Genomic DNA, 23,324 nt, shown 5'->3' on the forward strand with positions numbered 1-23,324 from the left:
ATAAATAAAATATTTAAAAAATTTAAAGCATGCTATTTACATACCAACATATGTTGCATTTATGATAAATTTTGCTAATTATTTCTTCTGTAAGGAAATTAATGTCTTCATTGTTTAAGGCCGTAGTTCTTACAATTATTAGGCCAGGTTACCATGTGTTCAGCAAGGCTTTTTTTTTTTTTTCATATAATAGAAATATTGTTATATTCTATAATAGAGAGGCATAACTGAGAAGCACTCAGTTATGAATATATTGAATAGGCATTCAGTAATAAATATATTCTTTTGTTTTCCCTCCAAAATCCAAAATAGTGGGCCATATAATGAATTCCTTCAGACAATATGCTTCCACTTCCCCACTCACCCCATGTCCTTTCCAGTCTCAGTAAACTAGGGATAAAGCCAGTCTGAGGTTCAGGACCCACTGAAGCAGGGAGGGTGTGGTTGCGGAGAAGCAAGTTGGAGGGTGTCCAGAAGCCACACTCTAAAATGGGCAGACAGGAAATTTCCAGGTCTAACCATGCTCCCTTCGGACACCTGCTCTTGCTCGGGGGAGATTATGAAGAACATTTGGGCTCTAATCATAGAGATTCTGATAGCAGGTGACAGAGCAGCAAACAAGAGAGTGTGGTTTACTGTGTGAGTCTCTCTACCCCAATTTACTAGGATTTTGATGGTCTATTCACCAATAGCTCAGATCTACAAGAGGCATGTTAGAAGTACTCTTGTCCACAACCCTAAACTCCAGAGAGATTCAAATTTGAACTGTACCTTTTCCAAATTCCCAGACTTTTAATATTGTTTTATTTTATCCCATCTTCTTTTAAATATCTTTGAAATCTGCCTCCCTTTGCTTAACAAAAATGGTCACTTGAATTATATGTTCAACTATTTCATTTTACCCAAACCAATATATTTTATGTAATATCATACAAATCCTCCTCTGTTTGTGAGAATTTAGGAAATGTGGAGATGAAGTTATATGAAGAAGAGATTAAAAGAAATTCTGAATAATGATCTAGTGATCAATGGACCGGTCTCCAAACCCTTAGCTTAAACTCATTTAAATTAAATATCAGTCTCTGTAGAAACATATTTTTTAAAATATTTCCTTAAAAATTTAAGAAAAAAAATTTAAGAATATATGAAAATACAAGACATGAAAAATAATAAAAATAGGTGACATCTGTGCAATCCATACTTGTTTTCTTTGTTTTCCCTGCTTTCTACGTGTATATTTATTTTAAATAAGTAGATTCATAAAAGTAATTGAAAAGAAAGTTTGTATAATATCTCAGACACTTCCTTGGTTTTATATCGTGCTTTCAGTTAAAAAAGGGTTAAAAAAAATCTGGGGTATAAATGAGAGAAAGAGCAAAAAATGTTACATTTAGTTAGTTAGTACCAGAATTACTGACCTCTGTCCCACGCAGTTCTGTCTGTAAGAGGCTTCAGCATTGTCTCCTGACTGACCTGGATTATATAATCATCTCTGAGTCTGGTCCCTGGTGCTCAACATTGGTTCTCATAGGAATAAGCGAGATAGCTTATACCGTGGTGGTTTGTTTTCTGATATTTCATAGGGGTAAGGTGATTGAATAAGAAATACAGACCATTAAAAAAATATGTCCTTCTCTACCTTACCACTTAAAATTATACCTATTTTAGGAATAGCAAAATGAGCCCATTCAACAAGCATTCCTTATTTCTAATTCCCCAATCCCTATACTCTACTAGAATTGATATTTGTGATAACAAATACACACAAATACATACCCATTCATGTCCAGGTACTTACACAGATACACAAACTTGTTCCCATTAAATTGATTCACCATGTAGATTTTTGTGGAAACAGCAAAAAAACACTGACTGATATCACATTGCCTATTGATAACTGCATTTTGCTGTCTGTGTTACTGAATTTTTATTTTTTAAATAAGTGATGTCATGATATAAACATCATATATATAAATAAATATGATGAATACAGGCCATGGATTCCATTGTATTAATGCACATTACTTTATTCTATATATCCTCTGTCAAATGACCACTTGTAATTCTACATATCATAAAAACTTTGATATGAATAAAATTATGCAAATATAATTTATCATATCTATATATTCTTATTTTTTTAAGGATTTTCTTTATTTATTTAAGAGCTAGCATATGGAGGGTAGAGGGAGAAGGAGAAACTGACCCCTCATTGAGCAGAGAGCCTGATGCATGCGGGGCTAGATCCCAGGACCTTGGGTTTGTGACCTGAGCTGAAGGCAGACACTTAACCTACTGAACCACACAGACACCACCATACCCACATATATATATATATATTTTTAAAGATTTTATTTATTTGACAGAGAGATATCACAAGTAGAGAGAGAGAGAGAGAGAGGAGGAAGCAGGCTCCCTGTCTAGCAAAGAGCCTGATGTGGGACTCGATCCCAGGACCCTGAGATCATGACCTGAGCTGAAGGCAGAGGCTTAACCCACTGAGCTATCCAGGCAGCCCCCACATATATTATTTTAAAGATTTTTAAAAATTTTTTTTAATTTTTTTAAAGATTTTATTTATTTATTTGACAGACAGAGATCACAAGTAGGCAGAGAAGCAGGCAGAGAGAGAGGGGGAAGCAGAAGCAGGTTCCTTATTGAGCAGACAGCCCTATGCGGGACTTGATTCCAAGACCTCAGGATCATGACCTGAGCCAAAGGCACTGAGCCACTGAGCCACCCAGGCGCCCCATACATCCACATATTTTTAAAAATAAATTCTGTGAATGATTTTTAAGAGCACAGAGATTGACCTTAAATAAAGGCACTCTTGGCCTTTTTAACCATAGTCAGAAGTTTTATGTTGTCTAATTATAGGCACATTGCATTATGATGCATTTCATATGTACCACATGTCCTGGCTTGTCTCTAACCACATCATAACATGATACAGAAATTGAAATGAGAAGTACTAAGTCAGGCTCTAGAGTCTCACTAAATTTCATGGAATCTACAGAAAATGTTCACAAGAGATTCCTGCATATATTTCAGTGAAACAAATTTTGTCTTAAAAAGCTAGCACTCCAAAACCCCCAGCAGAATGTGATAGTGTGTTTGTGTTGAAGTGACATTCAAAAATTCACAAATTTCCCAAAGACTCCCCCGATTTTTAATAGATGAGAGACGACTCAGTCCCACTTCACCAAGGTGGGAACCCAATGACAGTGGAGGGCAGAAGTGTTACCACATGGGAGGTAATCCAATTAATTATATTAGCTGGGTACTTGAACATTATTAATGCTGGTGTGAAGAAAAAGTGATTTGAAAGCTCCCTGTGTTGCATAATTCCATGAACCAAATAGGAAAGAAATTTTATTTCCTAGCATTTATGCAACCTCAAAGTTCAGGGGGATAATCCCAGTGTTGTCTGTTTCCAGAGTCATAATTTGTCACGTGTGGGAATCATTGCTACGCACTTACAAGCACACATTGCTATGTATTCTTTAAATGCCTACTCTTCTTTTTTTTTTAAGATTTTATTTATTTGAAGACAAAGATCACAAGTAGGCATAGAGGCAGGCGGAAACAGAAGCAGGCTCCCTGCTGAACAGAGAGCCCAATGCAGAGCTTGATCCCAGGACCTCAGTATCATGACCTAAGCCGAAGGCAGAGGCTTTAACCCACTGAGCCATCCAGGAGCCCCTTAAGTGTCTACTCTTGATTCATGTTACCAAAAAAGTTAAAAATGTCACATATAGTAAATTTTGAGGCAGGTAATTTAATCGCCCCAAACCTAACTGCAAAATTTGTGTAGGCAAAACTCAAAAAAAGTAGGGTTCATGGGGCATCTACCAGCTTATGCATCCCAATGCTTCAGATATTTTCATATTTCTCCTGAAACCTCACCTGGAGTCAATAGACATAGGTTTTGCACTTTTTTTTTTTTTTTTCGCTCTTCGTCTCTGTTGTTACAGAATTTCCTGTACTTTCTATAAAACTAGATTTCCCTTCAAGCAAAAGTCAAAGAGATGACTACACTTTGAACTTTTGGAAAAGTGATTTTCGTGGCAATGGTTAATGTATTTTTCCTAAATGTATTGTTATTCTTTGTGTGATAATCAAAATGTCAAATACCAAATGTACTCCTCTAGGAAAAATTGCTAAGACTACTCTCAAAGCTCCTAAATAGTGGCCAGTAACTTGCCATCAGATGAACTCATGTGATGTGAGCTTTCCTACTGCTCTCTCTCTCTCTTATTTGGAGGAGGAGCAGTCATCCTCTATCAACTTCTGATTCCTTTCCCTACTCATTTTTTTTTCCCCCCGCAGGTGCTTCTCTGCCTGCAGGGAGGTCGAATCTCCTCAGGCTACCCTCAGTTCACAGAAGAGCCAGACTTGAACATCATAAACATGGTTGCCCTCCAGACAATCGTGGTCTCATCCTGGTCCCCATTAGATCTGGAGCGTGTGTGGTAATACACTGCACAAAATTGGATAACCTAAATTAATTCCCAAAGGGGTTTGTTTGTTAATAGAGAAAAGCTTTCTTTAATTATGAGGAGAAAGGCTAAAGGTAAAATTTAAGAAGTGAGAGACTTAACTAAGTCCTTAACTAAGGAACTCCCTTGGTGCCACTGGCATCCCTAAACATAGCACCACATAGGAACTGTCTACTTACAAATGCCTTCCCTGAGGTGCCTGGGTGGCTCAGTCAATAAGCATTTGCCTTTGGCTCAGGTCATGGTCTCGGGGTTCTGGAATCAAGTCCTGTACTGGGCTCCCTGCTCGGCCGAAGCCTGCTTCTCCCTCTCCCAGTCCCCCTGCTTGTTTTCCTTCCCTCACTGTCTCTCTCTGCCAAATAAATAAGTAAAAGCTCAAAAGAAAAAAAAAAAAAGTCTTCCTTCAGGGGCACCTGGGTCGTTCAGTCATTTGAACATTGGACCCTTGATTTTAGCTCAGGTCATGATCTTGTGGTCATGAGATCGAGCCCCACTTAGAGCTCTGTGCTGGGCATGCAGCCTACTTAAGATCTCTCTCTCTCCCTCTGCCACTCCCCTCCCGTGTGTGTCCTCTCTCTCAAAAACAAAACAAAACAAAAAACCTTCCTTCAGATAATAGTTTTCTGGCCCTGAGTCTTGGGCTGTTTTGAATAAGTTCTCTGCATGATACTGGTACCAAGTTCACTAAGTCTTTCTGTTATAGGAAACAAGAAAATCAGGAGTGGTGCATTGCTAGTATCTCTATTTTATAAGCAAGCAGACCATTTTTAGTAACATATAAGGTGATTAATGACGTATTTCTAACAGTTAGAAATGGCTTTATTAATTTTACAGAACTATCTTGAAAACATTCTATAAAATAAACGAGATTTTAAAAATTTCTGTAGCTGTCTACAGCTACAGCTGTCTTTTTTCCTGTCTGCAATTATGTAGCTGTCTATAGTCTGATAGTAAATATCTTTAATTTTATAATTAATTTTGAAGTTGTGTATGTGTGTATTATTAAAAAAAAAAAAACTAGTGATTTTCAGGAATAAAAATATCTCTGCACACATGACCTAAAACAAAACACAAACATGAGAGCATTTCAGAGACTATGAGCCCTAACACAAACTGATGATGTCCAGTATGATAGTTCAGTATGTTTCTTTAATATATTGAAGTGAAATCATTTGGTTTGTAACCTTGTACGTCTTATAGTCCTTGTTATGCATATGATTCCCTTATGTTGTTGTACCTGATGGTAACTTACTAACTTTCTTCACTGTGTGGTATCTCAATGGACAACCATATCCTTTGCTACTGTCCATTTCCAAATAATTCTACTACCATCATTTTTGTACAAGGTTTGGATGTCCATAGTCACTCATTTGTATTGGATGTAGAGGTAGGGAAGGAATTTTGGGACCACCTATCCTGCCACACAGTTTTCCAAGTTTGTGGCTCAGTTCTGATTTCTGCTATCAGTGTGTGAGAGGAAAAATTGTCCCACCTCTACACAAGTACTCGATGTTAATATCATGAATCATTTTCATTTTGGCTCTTCTTTAGGTGGGTCAAAGTACAGGCCTGAGATTTTAATTTTTATCTACCTGAATACTAATAATGTTGTACCACAATTTCCGTGAAGTGTCTGTTAGATCCTCAAAGTGGATATGAGGTCAGGAAAGAAGCTGTGTTTACAAGGACTCAGACTTCTACAGCTTCTAGCCAGTATCATACCATTAGGTCCAATCAGCTTCGAGACACAACGCCATTCTTTTGTATGAAGAGGAAGCCCTTTGTTTGGTTTGTTTGCTTACCTTTATTTTAACATTTCCAATACTGGGGATACATTTACCCAGGCATAGGGCAATGGATTATGGCAAGTGGAAAGGGTCTTAGAGATAATCTAGTGAGGGATCCTCTTTACAGAGTGGGTGTGAGTTCTAATGAGGAAGGGCAAGTTGTTAAACACCGCAGTGATTTCAAGTTGTATTCAGTGCCAGGCTCACAGCATATTTCTGGAGAGGATTGTCCAAAGAGTCTTAAAATTGCTGCCTCTGGCTTTCACACAGGTTTGGGTTATTGAGTTTTTACCTCTGTTGTATTCTAAAACATGGTGCTAGACAGACTATCATTAGTATGCATCTATCTGCTCACTAGGTGGTACAAATGCCCAAATCTACCATCAGTATTTCATTTTTATCCTTAGGGATTTCAGTGCAAGGCTGAAGGAAAGAAGTCCAGGTACAGAAACATGCCTATTATATCCATAGTCACTTATAACATAATACTGGATAATAATTCACTGTCCCTGGTGACTTTGTGAGAACCCTGTGATGTAGCCACACAGAGAATGGAAGGGAACTGGTAAGGAAGGAAGTAAATGAGCCAGAATAAACCAAAGCCTTTTAATGTTTTTTTTTTCTTTTTTTCCTATTTCTGTAGAATCCCATATGGAAGGGTTAGTTCAGGCCATCTGCCCCAAGTTCCTATTTAAGTCACGAGTCTACTAGTCAACATTCCTAGTGAGTGATTTTTTACTCTCTAATTACATAAATCAGAGAGATGAAGCCTACAGTTAATTAAATTGGTTTCTTCCATTTTTAGACATACATTCGTTGAGCCTAAGATATCTCATTTAATTGGTTTATGATTTCCTTCTCGTCAGTCCAGACTCATTAGATGTGATTCAAGAGGCCAATATGCAGATCAGATCAGTCTTTACATGATATTACTCTCATTTGTCATATGGAAGGATGATAGCATATTTATAACTCCTGAATTAGAAGCCTCTGATCCACTGGCTGGTTTACACTTCAATACATTTCAAAAAGAATGGCTTTTGCTATGTTGCTACTCATAAGAAAGAATAACAAAAGAGTATTGATAAATTGGGAAAATATGGTACAAGTGGAAACCCTTAAAACATTTTTCCCCCCAAAGACAACTTCCCATAGATTTTTTTTCATCACATTTTTCCCGTAATCTGTCATAGTTTTCCACATATGTCACCTTTAAAAGCAGAGGAGCCTTTTGAGGTTTGATTCTGAAATTCTTTCTGAAATTCTTTCAGCAAGGACAATTATAATTACTTAAGGGGTACTATCTGATAGATACTTAAGAATGTCATTGAGTCTTCCATGGTACATATCCATGTTTTCTCAAAAAGCTGCTTCTAGTGGTTGACATCAGAAAATTGAGCAAAGCCAAATGAAGATGAGCCAGAAAGTATACAGATGATTTTTTTTTTACTTCCCATGTAATTAATATAAGTATATTTTTAAGTTTATTACTTTAGTATCTACAACCCTTTTTATGCATTTTCTTTTTTTTTTTTTTTTAAAGATTTTATTTATTTATTTGACAGAAATCACAAGTAGTCGGAGAGGCAGGCAGAGAGAGAGAGAGAGGGGGAAGCAGGCTCCCCGCTGAGCAGAGAGCCCGATGCGGGACTCGATCCCAGGACCCTGAGATCATGACCTGAGCCGAAGGCAGCGGCTTAACCCACTGAGCCACCCAGGCGCCCCTATGCATTTTCTTATAAGCTTTTAAATACATATATACAAGGCACACATTATACCTTGATTTAATTACGTTTTAACAAATATCTAATGAATATTCAAAAATGTTATCAAGGGTGTAGCTTTTATTATTTATGTGTTTTTACACTTTGTGCCCCAGACATGATAAAGAAACGGGATTGATAAGAATGATACTCAACTTGCTGCAAAGAACATTCATTCATTTTATATTGGAGACAATGGTCAAATCAACTGAACCACAAGTACAGTGATGCCTTAAACCACAAAGAGGCGCATTTAACCAGGATGGAGAAGACAGAGGGAAGGAAGAGCCAAGTGGGAATGACTGAGTTGAATTTTAGCACAAAGATGTATTTTATCAGGACTTTCCACATTGCACTTTTATCCTTCTCTTGTTGGATTTTGAAGGGGGGGCAAAATACACCACCCCAAAAGATACCACTTTGGCTATTGATCTTTTTTTTAAGATTTTTCTTTTTATGTAAGAGAGAGAATGTGTGTGCATAAAGGGAGTGGTGGGTGTATGGACAGATGGAGAGGGAGAGAAGCAGACTCCCTGCTGAGCATGGAACTGGCTTGGAGCTTGATCTCATGACCCTGAGATCATGGCCTGAGTGGAAAGCAAGAGTCAGATGCTTAACAAACTGACCCAGCCAGGTGCAACAGCCACTGATTATTTTAAGTGAAAGTTTCTTAAGGAATAGCAGGTGTAAGAAGGACACTCTGAGCCTCTTTTGTCTTTCAGGAAATAAATTCTCTATGTGAGATGTACTCCCTTTGGACCAGGAGAGAGACTTCCTCATCACCAGAGAGGGAACTGATGGCTGAGAAGTCTACATAGACAAACTCTGTTACTTCTTTACTAATTTACTACATGGAAACCAAACTTCTTTGTCATATCAATTCTTCACAAATGTATTGTTTCTTTTTCTAAAAATTGTAACAGATACCTTATTTGGCCACGTCTTGTTTTTATATTTTTATTTTTATGAGATCCTGCACACACAAAGTTGATTTTTTTTCTCCTGTTAATCTATCTTATATCAATTTAATTATTAAATCAGCCAAGAACCAGGAAGGAAGAAAGGGAAAATTTTGTTTCCTTACAATTACATCACCTCTAGGAAGACATTGTCCTATCCACCTCAGGATCTGTAATTCCAGCCTCTTTATCTGGATTCCTTTTTTTCTCCCCACCCCCACTTGTACCCTCTTCACCATTTAGATCTGAAACAGAATTTCAAGGAATCGTTTCTTCTCCACACTCTACAGGTAGGCATTTTGTTTGAACTTAGAGTTTCTTACCTTTTCACTTCAGGGAGATTTAGAGGTTATCATGATATTTGCAAGACTATTTAATTTTATTTAATTAATTTTATTTATTTTTAATTAATTTTATTTATTTATATTACATTATTGAATTCACTGGAATATAAACGATGTAATAAACACTTATAGTTCTTATAATAATTAAAATAATGCATAAAATAAACAATAAATGCAAAATTAGCACACTAAGATGATGACAGAAAAGTGTTCCAAATATTAAGTGAGAATTATTTTAAATAGAGATGTACAGTAAAATATGCCATATTTAGGAAACTCCAAATATTGGTATCATAGTGACATAGTAAAATACTTCTGTATTTTTTTAATTATTTTTATTTTTCTGTAATTAATTTATTTATGACAACTTAATAGCATAGCATAATATAGTGAAATAATACAATATATGAAATCAGAAGAGTATGTTTATGTGTATATGTTTACAAATATATATTTTATACTATATAACTACTTACTTAAAATCAGATTTTATTTTTCAGTTTTTCCATCATCTCTTTCACATTCTTGTTCCACAGGCTGTGAATGAAAGAATTTAACACAGGACTCACAGGAGTATAAAAGAAAGAGTTCATTTTGTCTTAATCTAAGGAGAAGGAAGAATTTGGCCGGGAATATATGAAAAGCATAGCTCCCCAGAAGATTGCCACAACTCCTAGGTGGGAGGTGTAGGTGGAGAAGCTTTGAATCTTCTCTCAGCAGAGTGGATCTTCAAGACGGACAAGATAGAGTCAAGAACGCCTAAAATGGTGCTCAGTTCAATGAAGACAAAAATGTAAAAACAAAAAAATGAAATCCTTGACCTGTGTATCTAAGCGAGACAACAATAAGAGATGAGAGCTATCACAGAAGAAAAGATGAATCACACAACATATGGAAACATAAGTGGGATGTTAATGTCAGGGGTATCAAAGCATCTGACATTCCTACCATGTAAATCCGGGCCATGAGCAGGGAGCACAAGGTGCGGCCAATGACTTTGTACCAGTCAAAGACCATCACCACAGCAGTAGACACTTAGAATCTGCAGGTACAGAAGGTGAAGAATTGCAGAGCACAGCCAGTGATGGAAATTGATTTGATGTTAGCAAATGAGGGGTACCACAGTGGCATTGTATGGTGACAGATGGTAGCTACCCTTATGGTGAACATAGCATTAAAATATGGACTTGTTGAATCACCAGGTTGTACACCTGAAACTAATGTACTATTGTGTCAACTATACTAAAAAAAAAAAAAAAAGTATTGTAGATGGCCCTAAAGTTGGGCAATGTGGCAATGTTGGTGGGTACAGACTGTAGGAGCCATGTTCTGTGTGATACTTTCCAACATGTGAATCACTGCAGGATGCTAACATAAGGGCCATGGCTGGCCACCCCAAATATGCCACTATGGCATATTGATTAGTTATTTAAGAGACAGTCTGTGCAAGGAGAATATTCTGACTCTCCTCTGTCCCCTGAAAACAGGAACTAAATTTCCCATGCAAAAGGTGCCCTCCGTGTATCAGGAGGTGCAAACAAATCCTTATCACCAGTTATAACAAATTCAGAGCCTAGAAGGCTGCATAAACAGCCTCGTTATATCTTACTAATTTACTACCATAGACCAAATCCTGTCTAGAATTTCTTACTTTATTAAAGCTTGCAAAGTTCAGTTTTCTTTGTCTTGCCAAATCTTTTTTTTAATTTACATTTTTTTCAGTGTTCCAAAATTCATTGTTTATACACCATACCCAGTGCTCCATGCAATACATGCACTCCATAATACCCACAACCAGGCTCATCTAACCCCCTACCTCCTTCCCCTCCAAAACCCTCAGTTGCCTTAGTCATTTCCTTAGATCTCAATTTCATTACTGGGCCATATTGAGCATATAATAAAATTTTGTTGTTGTTGTTGTTGTTTTTAACTCCTATTAATCTGCTATGTCAATTTCACTCTTAATTAAGTGGGAAGATTTTGAATATTTCCTTTCATTCAAATTTAATTTTCTCAGAGTCCACAGTCTCTCGTGCTTTGCCTCCCCCTCATCTATGTGTCATTTCTGTTGACTAGACCATCTAATCCAACCTCCTGTTAAACTTTTCCATTAAAATCTGAACCTTAGCAATTATATAATTATTAAAAATTGAATAATTAACATCTCAAAGGATTTATTTTTAATTGAAGATGAGTTTCTTAAATAATGAAAGAAAATGACTTCATTGCAATAAGACACCAGAGACAAGCAAGTGAGAAAAGAAACTGTATCTAAATGGCTTCCCTGATGCCATTGCAATCAATGTAGGTAACTACTTCAAATATCCCTCCCTCAGAATGTAGTTGCGTAGTTGAGTGAGGAGCCTTTGGGAATAAGTTCAGTGAATGACAATGATACCAAGGAACACTAGGTGTCCTAAGTCTCCTTATTGCTGAAAACAATATTAGAGGTTATAGGTTAAATAAGACACACTTGTTCTATTAAAAATACAGCAATTTTTAATAAGAAAAGTCATAGTTGTTCATTGAAATAGTCTATGAAACTTATGCCATGGATCTTATAAAATATATTTTGAATTTTATTGTCTATGTGACCTTAATGGGGATAAAAGTTTATAATAATAAAATTCTGAAGTCTCCTACAATCTAATAGTGAAGGGACTCTGCTTTTGGAAAACTCTTTGATGTCTAAAACATGTATAGAAAATACTTAAATAATTAGTATACTATTGGATAAACGAAAACAAAACAAAATAAAAAACCTGTAGTCAGGACACTGACCAAGAAACAAAACATGACCAGAATGACCAAAGTCTTCCACTTGCTACTTCCTAAGTTACTAGTTTCTTATCCACAAGGAGTATTTACTTTCTTACCTTTTATCACAACACATTAGTTTGATATTTTTTGAGCCATGCATAAGTAGATGCCTGCTTCATGTACTGTGTTACTCAACAACATGACTGTGTAACCCAGTACATTCATTCTCAATGTTGTATAGTATACTTCTATACAGATATAGTATCCAATTGATATGTTTACTTTAACGTGGATAGGCAGTTATCTTCTCTTTTTTTATTTCCAATAACATTGATGTGAACATTCTTGCATATGTCTTCTAGTAGAGATATACATTTACTTATCTTGGGTATAAACCAAGAATAGGAAGAGTGTGTGTGTGTGTGTGTGTGTGTGTAAAATTTAGTTTTATCTAATTTTACCACACAATTTTCCAAAGCAGTATGCCAACTTATGCTTCCACTATCCCATTATCAATGAGTGAATCCTGTGTGCATTTCACATAATATTGTCTGCCATTTTAATTTTAGCTATTCTGTAAACTTGACTAAGAAAGTTGGATATTCACTATATCATCTCATAAAAGTCTCTTAAAGTCAAAATGAAGAACTGAAAGTTAGTTGAATGGGTCTACTTTATGGTATGAGAGATCTTGGAATCAGAGCTATCTGTCTGTCATCCTTGCCAATTATAGTTCACGTAAAAATTGGCCCAGCATTGTAATGTAGTCCCACCCATATGCTATATTTTAAATCTCCCCAAAGATAGAAGTGACTTTATGCATTATCCATTTATAGAATCATATCAGTATGGGTACTGAGTATGGTATCTGGAATGTACAATAAGGATTATTCAGTTTAAAACCCTTTTTTGATAAAATGGAAATTGAGGCCCAAAGAAGAAAAATGATTTATTGAAGGTCACAATTACTGTGACTTGACCCTAGAGATTCAGACCCAATTTTGCTGTCATTGTTTTTCCAGTCAGAGCATGTTTGCACAGTTCAAACAAAAGTTGCTTCCTCTTAAGAAAGAGCTACACAATAACCAATTTGTGAGAATTATTGCTGTTTTGATTTAACAAGTTCTCCTAACCAGCTTTTCCACTGTATGTAGCTCAATGCTTTCCTAATCGTTTGTCACTGTAACATTAATGTTTAGGGATGCCAGTGCCTGGTCAGAATAAGAAAGTCTTAAGAAGAAACAGACCTATAATATTGACTCATTACATACAGGCATTGATAATGTCTTACTTGAACTATAGTTGCCACCATTTGGGTAAACTATGAGAAGCATATGAATTATGGATAAAGAAATTCTAAGAAATGGTTAGGATTGGATTAGATAATATGAATCAGATTAAAATACTTTGATACTACAACTCCCTGACTTTCTATGAAAAACAAAGATATAAATTTCCTGCAGGTCATTAGCCCAAGCTCCTACTTCAATCATTAATTCCCTAAAGTTTATGTTAAGTGATTATTCATCCTCTGCTATTACAAATTTAGGCATAGGGTTCTCATAGATTTTACAAATCAGTCAAATTCCTTTTTAGGCACTCTTTTATTGAACTTAAAATATGTCATTTAATAAATATAAAATTTATTTCTCTAATTCACACATTAGACTTAGATTTGCTTATAGGAACCAAGATGCAGATTGAATACATTGCCATGGTCCACGGGAGAGGAGTGTGCTAGTCGATGGCATCTTGATGCTTCTGAGGCTGACACCCATCTATGCTTGGGCATTAGTCTTCATTCAAATGCACGTCAGCCATACTGCTCTTCAAGATAATTCCCAATTCATAGATAATATTTGAAAAAAAATGGGGCATTTGAGGAGACATTGTAACTGAAAAATAGCATCTTCTGTTTTTTTTTTTTGTTTGTTTGTTTGTTTGTTTGCTTTATCTTTATACCTCCCCTTATCATGCCTCAGAATCCCAGAAAAAAATACCATTGGCAACAGAAGGACTCTCATTGTCCTAGGTGGGCTTTACTGGCAATCTGAAAGGTTTTCACCAAAGGCTTTAACAATGGCACTTAGGTAGCCTTAGACATTGAATGATTTTTAGTTTGTGTAATTGTAGCAAAGTTTTAAGAGTGTCCCTGATCCCTGTATGGTTCTTCAAATCCCTGTCTTAGTCCCTGCTTACTCAACAAATCACTGCAGTGATTTGACCATCAGCAAGCAGAGCAGAGAGCCAGGGTAAGTTGCAAATAGGCTGTAAACACCTGGATAAGAGATCTTTGGTTTAATTATTTTCCAAATAATTTATATGTCTTTAACTTTCCCTTATGTTAGCATCCACAACCATTTTATGTGCTTATGTATATGATGCAAAAATGTATTTAAGGAACATACTTGACCTGTGATTTTTTTTCTTTTGCCTCCTATAAATAAACCTTTGATAAAAATTAACTTTTTTCAGTATCTTTCTTCTTTTCTTAACCCAGATGCTATGGCGGTGCTTGAGTAAACAGACAAAAATGCACAGTCCTTAAACTCTGCATATTTATTTCCCCACATTGAAGGGAATGATTTAGGAAACAGTTATGGATTCAACAATGCTCCCGGACAAGGTGATGTGTGAACCAAGTGTAACCAGTGTTGGAGGGAAGGAAAATCAACGGAGGAAGTGAATGAGTGGTGAACTGCAGAACTATAATGCAACCACACTGGTTATCTTTAAAATCCACAGAAATGATATGGTCTCATCCCCCTGAGGACTCCCTAGTTGCTGATCCATGAGCATAGAATGCTTTCTCTACATACAGGTATCTCTCAACTGATCCCTACTTATCTGTTAATCTCAGATTATCTCCAGTACCAGAAGCACTTTCCAACATTCTTCACTGTATTTGAATATTGTGCATTATTTTACAGTGTTCAGTCTTTTTACTTTATGGAATAATTTCTTTCATTATAAATAATTTGAATGATTAATTAATATTTGCCACTTCCATTTGATGACAAGATTCATTAGTGTAAAACTACCAGATTTGCTATAAAATATAGAGTGGATGCAATAGGTACTGAGGAAACTCTCAATAACATTTAGAAACTTCATTTCATGCACAAATGAAAGATCGAAGAAACAATTATTAGGCAAACTAGAAGTCCAGAAATTTTCAAATTAAAGAGTAACAATACAAAGTCAAGACATAAAATGAACCAGAGAGTACTTAGGGAATGATACATTTGGGTATGGTTGAAACAGTTTATAAATATACCCATTTCTTGGATCACATCACATCACATTAGTCAAAACAATTTTAATTTTTATAAATTTTACTGTAAGATTGGAAGGAAGATACACACATAAAAGTTTTCAATAAAACCACTTTTTATTTTTAAAGTGCTTCAGGGGATCTTTCACATCCTTATTCCATAGGCTATAAATCAGAGGGTTTAGCATGGGAATCACAAGGGTGTAAAACAATGAGGTCATTTTGTCCTGATCAAGAGAGTAGGAAGAACTTGGCCGGAAATACATAAAGAGCAGAGTTCCCTGGAAAATCGCAACAGCAGTTAAGTGGGAGGTGAGGTGGAGAAAGCTTTGAACCTCCCCTCCACAGAGTTGATCTTTATCACTGTTAGGATGATATAGCAGTAAAACACAAACAGCCCTGAAAAAGTAATCAGTTCAATGAATCCAAAAATGGTGAATATCACTAACTCATTAACCTGTATGTCTGAGCAGACAACACGAGGAGAGGTAGGACATCACAGAAGAAATGGTTAATCACATTAGATTCACAGAAACATAGCCAGAATGTGAGTATGGTATTTACTGAAGCATCCACAATTGCCACCATGTAAACCCCAGCCATGAGCAGGGAGCACAGTCTGCTGGACATGCTGACCGTGTAGAGCAAGGGGTTGCTAATGGCTTTGTACCAGTCAAAGGCCATCACTGCCAGCAGCAGACACTCAGAATCTACAAAGGTCAGAACACCAACCATTGCAGAGCACAGCCATGGAAGGGAATTGACTTGTTCTTGGCAATGAAACCTACCAGCATCCTGGGTCCAACTGATGTAGAATAACAGAGGTCACTGAAGGAGAGGTGGCTGAGGAAGAAATACATGGGTGTGTGAAGGTGAGAATCCATTCTAATTAAAATGATCATCCCCAGGTTTGCAACAAGAATGATTAGATAGACAATAAGAAATGTGATAAACAGAGTCATTTTAACTCCAGAGTTATTGCTAATTCCCAAGAGAAAGAATTCATTCACAGAAGTGCAATATTTTCCATCCATTCTTCTTAATTCTTACAAGATGCTACAGAAATGATGAAGGCATGGTATATCAAGATGTTAATTCTTGTTAACATTCACTAAAATATAATCTATAGGTCAGAAAGTATTTATTTCAGAAAATAGCCTGGACAAATTTCACTGCCATATTGTTGACAAAGTTAAAGTGTTTGGAATAGAATTTAGAGAGAGTTTGATTCTAAATTTGGAGATCACCTATAAGATCTATAACTTGGGTGTTTCCTTCCCTGCTTTATCTCAGTGGTCAATCACAAATAAAGGGCAGAGCAGATCAAATATAATATGAAAGTCATAGCTAAATTAAAGACAAGGTTGAATATACATTCTTGTATCTGAAAAATAAATATTGAATTGAGTACAAAAGAGATTACTCTTACTGAGTTCCTCATCAAGATTTGTTTGAGACTCTGTTTAATTTAGAAATAGTACACATATCTCTGATTTAAAAAGACGGAGCAATACGATGATTTTTACTGCTTTGCCACACTATTGTTTCTTACACTCAGGAGAGGTCTGGTGCCAAAAGTTATGTCTCTTGACCAGCAAAGGAAAAAGGCTAAAAACAAACAAAAACAACTTAACATACACAACTCCATCTCTTTGGATGTTAAATCTGAGTTTTTCATCAAAAATAAGAGATGGAAGGTATGCCTTGGTAGTGCCATTGGTTAGGCATTTGAATCTTGGTTTCAGCTCAGGTCATGATCTCAGGGTGATGGAATCTAGCCCCAAAGCAGGCTTTGCACTCAGCAGAGATTCTGCTTAAGATTCTCTCCCCCTTCCCTTTACCCTTCCACCTGCTCTCTCTCAAATAAATTAACAATTTTTCTAAAAAATAAAGATGGCTATAAGAAATAGATATTTTTGATATATATAGGCTTCTATTTGTGTATATATGTACATATATGCGTGCACCTGTCTTTCTGTTGATAGATGACAATAGGAATATAAGTGATGGCCTCAGTTTGTTTTGGATGGGCATAAATATGGTATGTGTTCATATGGGGCTGAATTTATACAAATTGGTATTTGTATAGTGATATCTCAATTTTTATTGGTTTAAAAATAGAAAAAAATCTTAAATTTACATATACCCTTTCTCATGATTAAATAATGTTTTTCTTTTTTACTTTGGTTTAGGTATAAGAAATACTATAAATTTCCTAATGAAAATTACTCCAAAACACCCTGTTTTATAAGAAATATATATTTTGCCACTAATTTTAGATTAATAATTTTAGATTATTACCCAAAGGAAATAAGTAAAAAAAATACTCATTTATAGTTTCTGAATATTTGATTCCTCAGTTTTCCAATAGAAAGTTTTTTATTCATTATTCTTTAAATTTGGTGACTTGGAAACCTGCCTGTGATGAGCAAGTCTTTCTATGCTTGCCCCTGGTAGCTGACACCACAAACAGACTGCATTTTGTTTTTATTTAGTGTCCTTTGGGACTGAAGTCTCTCATGCCTTTGCCCTCACACTTCTGTATACAAACATGTGATTAATCAGATTTCTAGTTCTGTATTTTCCCCTGTGACTGTTGCAACAATTTTAGCAAAGGCTGAATTTGAATTCTTCGCACTTGCATCACACGGATCATCTGTAGGAAGGTAAAATTATATCACAGTATGATTCGTTGCTATCCTGAGTCTATGGCATCTTCCTCCAGACATCTAATGAAATTTAAGTAGACCCTTTATTTCATTGTTTTTATCTCAATTATTTATTTTAATTTATTAAATTCATACATTTATTAAATAAGTATTTGTTAATCATTATTTATTATTAATTCTTTCTATACTGGTTCTTTCACTTCCAAAACAACCTCTTCCCCTTTCCCACTTAGAAGTAGAACCATTCCTTAACAGTTATATTTAATACTTTGTTTTCATGAAGCACATTTGATGTCATTCTTGCAACCATGTTATCCAGTAGGATTTGAATTAATTTATGATTATAACACCCATATACTTAGCACCCTTTTTCCTTGAATATTTTTATTTCATTCAGATATGTGTCTTTTACTACACCATAAGCTTTTTAGAAATAATAGCTGGCCTTGGCTAAGTTCTGTGTAACCTGCAGCCCTAGCACCAAGACTGGCAGAAGTAATGTCTAATTTAATATCAGTTGGTAACTATTTTAAGTGATTGGATGAATTGGTGGCAGAGAAGAGGAAATAAAGAGGTTTTGCAAACTATTTCAACTCATATAGCTCATACATGCATTTGTCCATGAAGGAGGCTTTAGGGAAAACCCTGGTTCTATTTTTCTTTCAGTAAGTTTGTTTTTATTCATTTAAACTTTTACAAAGTTAAGAAGTATTGGAGTGTAATTTTGTGTCCTCTCTAAATATTGTCAAAATAGCCATCTTACTGAAAACGATCTACATATTCAATGCAATTCCTATCAAAATTCCAATGATGACTATCACTGTAATAGGAAAAACCACCTTAAAGTTTGTATGAACAAACAAAGGAAGACCTTAAAAAGCCAAAGCAATCTTGAGAAAACAGAAAAAAACTGGAGAACAAAACACTTCCTGATTTCCAACTGACAATTCTTTCAGTGTATGAGCATGGAATATCTTTCCATTCATTTGTGTCTTCTTCACTTCTTTTATCAACATCTTATAGTTTTTAGTGTACAGTTTTCACCTCCTTAACTAAATTTGTACTTAATTATTTTATTTTTTCATGTTACTGTTAATGGCATTTTTTAAAAAATTTGTCTAACAGATCCTTGTTAGTATATAAAAAAGCAAGCAATTTTTTGTTTGTCGATTTTATACCCAGCAACTTTACTGATTTTTTTTATTGGTTCTGTTTTTTTCCTGGAGTCTTTAGGATCCTGTATATATAATATCATGTCATCTTCAAATGGAGACAATTGGATTTCTTCCTTTCCAATTTGGACACTTTTGTTTCTTAATTGTTGTGGTTAGGATTTTCACTATTATTTTGAATAAAAGTGGTAAGGGTGGGTGTCTTGTTCTTGTTCTTCATGTGAAAGGATAAGTTTCACCTTTGCAGTGTGGAGTATTATGTTAGCTGTGGTCTTGTTATATGGGATCTTTGTTCATGTTGAGGTAATTTCCCTCTACCTGGTCTACGGAAAATTTTATCACAAAAGGATATTGAATTTCGTCAATTGTGTTTGCTGCATCCATTGAGATGATCATATGATTTTTATCTCTTGTTTTGTTAATGTGCTATGTAACATATTGACAGATTTAAGAATGTTGGACCATCCTTACATCCCCAGACTAAATCATACTTGATTATGGATTAGGACTCTTTTTGTTCACTATTGAGTTTGGCTTGTGATTATACTGTGGAAACTTTTGCCTCTATGCCCATCAGGGACATTGGCCTTTAATTTTCTTGTAGTGTCCTTGTTTGTTGCTGATTTTAGGGTAGTTATGGCCTTATAAAATGAGTTTGGAAATATTACTTCTTCTAATTTCTGGAAGAGTTTGAAAAGAACTATTTATTACATCTTAAAGTGTTTGGTGGAATTCACCAATGAAGACATCTTGGTCCTGAATTTTTAGATTACTGATTTTATCTCCTTAATAGCAATTGGTCTATTCAGATTTTCTATTTTTGCATGATTCAGTCTTGGTGAGTTTTATGTCCTAGAAACTTACTTGTTTCTTCCAGGATGTCCAAATTGTTGATATATAATTATAATTTTTCATGGTAAGCTGTTATGATTCTTTATATTTGTGGGCTATTGATTGAAGTGTACGTTCTTTCAGTTATAATAATATTTATTTGAGTTTTCTCTCTTTTTGTCTTGTTAAATCTAGCTAAATATTTGTTTGTTTTATTTATCTTTCCAGGAAACCAGCTCTTAGTTTGATTGAACTTATTTATTTTCTTTGTAATGTCTCTTTCACTTCTTTAAATTCGGATTTTTGTTAGTTCCTTCCTTGTACTAATGTTGGACTTTGTTTTTCTTCCCCAGTTCCTTGACATGTAAAGTTAAGCTGTTTATTTAAGATCTTTTGGGGTTTTTTTTTTTCTTAATGTTAGCATTTATTACTATAATTTCCCACTCAGTACAATTTTTGCTTCGTTTCCTAATTTTTGATATGTTGTGTTTCCATTTTTGTCTCAGGACACTTTTTGAGGTCTTTCTTGGTTTCCTCTTTAACCTGTTTATTCAAGAACATGTTGTTTAACCTTCATACATGTGTGAATTTTCCATTTTTTGTCTTCTTTTTGATTTCTAGTTTCATACCATTATGGTTGGCATAGATAATGTAAATGATTTTAAAATTCTTTGGCATTGGTGAACGGAAACACTTTTGACTTCAGAATCAGGTGGTCTGGGAACACATTCCTCAGGTGGCAATTGCAAAATTGGGTGCAGACATGTGTATAAACTCTTTTTTTTTTTTTAATGTGATATGGGTGACTTCAGGTCAGCAGGAGGGAAAGAGTGGGGGCATGTCCATAGGCTTCTCTGGTGTATAGGGAGGATCCCAATCACTTCCTACTAGCATGCAAAACCAGAAGCCTGACCCACAGGCTTTTCAATTGTACAAATAGACCTTCTTCGGGGAAAGACTGAAAGATGGGCATTCTGTTATCCCTGCTCTGAGCCCCCGTATGATGGCTGCAGCTCCCATTTTATTTGCTGTAGTCTTATGAATGTTGTGTTGTTAAGGCCCATTGGTCTTTGGAGCGAGGGAATTTGGAAGTCTACCCTTTTAGTGGGACTATTAAGTGTTGGGAGACTAGATGTGGGCCATAAACTATAAGCCAGGGGATCTCTCCCAACTGTATGCCCCTGTGTCAAGGGTGGGGTTTATGGCAAAGTTGTGTCTTAGCTTTTTGTCTGATTTAATGTGGGTATTTTCTCATTTGCTCAATGTGTAATAGTTACTGAGATATTTTCTTGATTTCTTTTAGAGGGAATTGTACTATCTGTAGCTGTTAATTTGGGGTATCCATGGGAGGAGGGGAATTCGAGGCCTCTTGTATCATCACTTCGAAGACCTCCTCTTTACTCCTAAAAGTCTCATGTAGACAATAATATTTACGATCTGTCATTGGGTGTATGCAAGAGGATGTGATACAGAGATTCCAGAGGGAAGAGAACGATGAGGATTGACATAGGCTGAAATACATCAAAACCTTTTGATACGATGTTCCCTATCTAGGTAAAAGTAACAAGATAAAAGAGACATTGCAGACTATCTACAAGTTTCTATCTGAGTTACAAATCCCCTAAAAATTGTCCCCTATAATGTGTTATGAAACCTCTCAAAATCCAGGCAAAGGAAGTCCACAATTAATAAATTAGTTAATTCTAAAACTTTATTTCTTCTAGTTCAAACCTACTAGATCTGATAAAATGGTCAATATGTAGATCAAATCAGGTTTTAGATGATGTTAATGTATAATTGTTGGCGGGGAGAGTGATGGGTTAGCTAGATAACATATTTACATTTCCTGAATTACCAGCAATCTACTTCACCCAATTTTTTATGGACAATATATTTCAAACAGTATTTTCTACTAAGCTGCTTCTCCTAAGTTACAATTTCAAAAAGAGTATGTATTAATTGAGAACATATATTTCAGGTGGAAACACTTAAAGCCTTGTATTTAAAAAAAAAAAATGTTACATAGATTTTTGTTGTTGTTGTTCCAACAAGATATGGTATGACAGGAAAAGGTTCCACAAATGCCCCTTTGAAAATTAAAGAATCTTCTTCGGTTTGTCTTTTCTGAAATGTTTTCATAGAAATGTATTTCAAAATAGTTAACTAGAAAATTTAAGACATTCAATGGCTTTTTAGAAAAATATTTATTTATGTGAAGAGAGAGAGTGCCCATGAGTGGAGGCAGGTTTATCGGGAGAAAATCTTCAAGCAGACTCCCCACTGTGTACGGAACCCAAAAGGGGTTCTTTCTCACAACCCATGAGATCATGACCTGAGCCAAAACCAAGAGTTGGTTGTCCAAACAACTGAGAAGCCCAGGCACCCCTACATTCATTGGCTTGTAATTTCTATAATTGTAATTGATAATTAAGAATGTCCTTGCATCTTATATGTTCCTTCAAGGATATGCCATTCTCATGATGTCACAGAAAGCTAATTTAGCACTTTAACCATCAGAAAGTAGAGCATAGACAGATGAAATTGACAGATACCCAGCATGTACATGGAAAAATGCTCTTTACTTCTGGCATAATTAATCTGTAACTTCGTAGAGATCCATTACTTTAGTAACCACAACCATTTTATGTACTTTCTGAAGAATTATAAAATTATTCAAGCCACATACCATACCTTCAGTTAATTGTTTTGCAATTTCTTGTCTTTGGCACAATACAGGGATGGATTGAGTACAGGGATAACAGGGTCCTTGAACAAAGAAGGCTTACCATCTTATTTTGGAGGCAGTGATTTAATAAACCAAGCAATATTGAAACAATACTTAAAGAAGATGGTTATCTGTGAATATAAAATGGGACATTTAATCAAAGCTGAGAAGAGGGAAAGATGGGAAGGAAATCTTCTTTGACAAAGTGATGCAAGAATTCTTAATAATCTCAGCACAATGATATAATTGACCCAGGCACTTTGCATTGCTTTTTATAATTTCTAAGGGACAGAACTGCTCACCTCAAGACCTTTGCAACTTTCAGACCCTCGGCCTAGAATCTTTTACTTTTCCCATCTTACCTTTTTTTTTTTTTTTTTACTTTAATATCTGGGACTCTATCATCATCTAGGTAAGCTTTTCTTTGCACACTAGTTTTTAAATTTTTTTTCTATATTTTTTCATTTCTTCTTGATGTTTTTCATTTTTCTATATTGTTAACCCCTAGTTTTTACTTCATGAAACTTTTAAGACTTATTAT

At 35.4% G+C, this 23,324-nt stretch overlaps 2 pseudogenes; both read right to left on the reverse strand.

The window, feature by feature from the left end:
• Positions 1-9,834: 9,834 nt before the first annotated feature.
• Positions 9,835-10,369, reverse strand: LOC101686200 (annotated as a pseudogene).
• A 5,118-nt stretch (positions 10,370-15,487) lies between these two features.
• LOC101679786 lies at positions 15,488-16,420 on the reverse strand (annotated as a pseudogene).
• Positions 16,421-23,324: the final 6,904 nt, after the last annotated feature.

The sequence above is a fragment of the Mustela putorius genome, unplaced genomic scaffold (assembly GCF_011764305.1).
Source record: "Mustela putorius furo isolate JIRA1106 unplaced genomic scaffold, ASM1176430v1.1 tig00000127_pilon_pilon_pilon, whole genome shotgun sequence".
Taxonomy (NCBI): Eukaryota; Metazoa; Chordata; class Mammalia; order Carnivora; family Mustelidae; genus Mustela; species Mustela putorius.